The sequence below is a fragment of the Dipodomys ordii genome, unplaced genomic scaffold (genome assembly GCF_000151885.1).
Source record: "Dipodomys ordii isolate 6190 unplaced genomic scaffold, Dord_2.0 Scaffold69, whole genome shotgun sequence".
NCBI lineage: Eukaryota > Metazoa > Chordata > Mammalia > Rodentia > Heteromyidae > Dipodomys > Dipodomys ordii.
This window is the reverse complement of record NW_012267285.1, coordinates 181,422-183,323: the sequence shown is the minus strand read 5'-3', so window position 1 is coordinate 183,323 and position 1,902 is coordinate 181,422. Positions and strand designations below refer to the sequence as shown.

The 1,902-nt window shown below is 48.9% G+C and overlaps 1 protein-coding gene across 1 annotated transcript in view; it reads right to left on the bottom strand.

Annotated features, from left to right (window-relative positions):
- Positions 1-1,902, bottom strand: part of LOC105991011 (alpha-2-macroglobulin-like) — a 57,721-nt gene that overhangs the window by 21,536 nt on the left and 34,283 nt on the right. The window lies entirely within an intron of this gene.

The following is a 1,902-nucleotide window of genomic DNA, read 5'->3' as shown; positions in this document are numbered from 1 at the left end:
TCTCATCTCCCGGGAAGCACAGAAAGCTGGAAGTGGAGCTGCGGCCTGCCACGCCTGCTTTCAGACCTGAGAATGGGGCTTCAAAGAGGCCTACCTCGGGAAAGGCTGGCGAGCCCCTGGGAAAGATGTGTTCCTGTTCCTGTTTCTCTTTTCCTCGCTGTATAGGAGTGCCCATGAGTCTTTTACTGTTCCTGCTGCTCGTTCTACTTACTCATGCTCAACGATCCCTTATTCAAGGCTCTTTCTTGGAAGTGTTGACGGCTCCTGAGAATATGACTAACTCACCAGCGTTCAGTGCTACCCCGAAAGCCCCTCTTGTGGAGGCTAGTAGACAAGTCATAAGTAAATATAAAAATATTGGGGGTTTCATGTCGTCTCTTCAGCAGAAGGAATTGTTTGTAAGAGATTTACAAGCAGCTGTAGGCGCGCTAGAGCAGAAAGAGTGTATGGCTACTGGAGACTTCCCTTTAATCCTGAAGCATATACAATAGACTCATAGAGATATCCTGTAGATAAGAAAGATGTAGAGGGATATTTAGACCAAAAGCTAAATAAGATTCCTAAATGTTGGTGGATGGAAGATGGCAATGGCTTATCAGAGGAAAATGGTGGGATCTTCCATTATCTAGAGGACCCCAAAGACTTCACCCAGATCCATAGCCTTTTACAGGTGTGTATGATAAGGATGGCAACCGTTGGGAAAACTACTTAGGAAAAAGAACTTCCTATTACTCTCTTGCATTTACTGAGAGACTTGCTAGATCTCGGCCTCCTTGGTGCTTACTGTCAAAAAAGGAACACGAAAGATCTTATGAGACAGTTAAGGCCTCTCTGGAGAAGAGTAAACGATGATGTGAAAGGGTTACAGAGAACACACTATGAGCCTGAATTTGATGTATGGCCAGATTTAACTAAGTATACTGAATATCATGAGTTTTGGCCACAAATTGGGGGCCCTCTAAAGAATGGCAAAGAAGCACAATTGCTTAGAAAAGATTTAAACGCATAAAGTGCAAAACTAAACAAAAGTTAACTATGAAATACTAGAGTTCATGCCTTTCTGTCCAGCCCTTGCCCATATGCCCTGGTTAATGGTTAATAGGTGATAAACATCGAAATTCTTAAAAATAGTGGTAAAGCCTGGAACAAGTGCCTGTCGTCACAGCTGGTCATCCAAAAACAAGATCAGGCGAGCAGCTGGTGAGCACCCAGGAACGAAGCCCGGCAGCAAGATTGTGCAACCCTTCGCCCTTTCTCATGGAGGCCTTTGCTATAAAAGCTTGTCAGCCTCTGCAATGAATCGCACTCCCCACCTGTTCCAGTTCCCTCCACTAGGTGTCCTCCGTCGTCCCGACACAGCCGGGCCGTGGCCGCAGTTTCCGTGGGGGGGGTGGGGGTGGGGGGTGGGCCACCAGCCCTGAGCCAAAAGCAGAGCCAGAGGGACGCAGCACCAGCGCAAAGGAATAAAGGAAGGAGGAAAGAAAGGGAGAGAGAAAGAAAGGCAGGAAGAAGGGAAGGAAAGAAAGGAAGGAAGGAAGCAAAAAAGGGAAGAAAGGAGAGAAAAAAGGAAGGAAGGGAGGAAGGGAGGGAGGAAGGGAGGGAGGGGGAAGGGAGGGAGGGATGGGAGGAGGAAGGGGGAAGAAAGAAGGGATGGAGGGAGGAAGGAAGGACAGAGGGAAGGAACGAAAGGAGGAAGGGAGGGAGGAAGGAGCTCAGAAGGGAGGAAGAGAGGAAGAAGGAAGAGATGGAGGAAGGGAGGGAGGGAAGGAGGAAGGAAGGAGGGATGAAAGGGAAGGAAGGGAGAAAGGGAGGAATGGAGGGAGGGAGAGAAGGAGGGAGGAAGGGAAGAAGGGAGGGAGGGAGGGAGAGAAGGAGGGAGGAAGGGAAGAAGGGAGGGAGGGA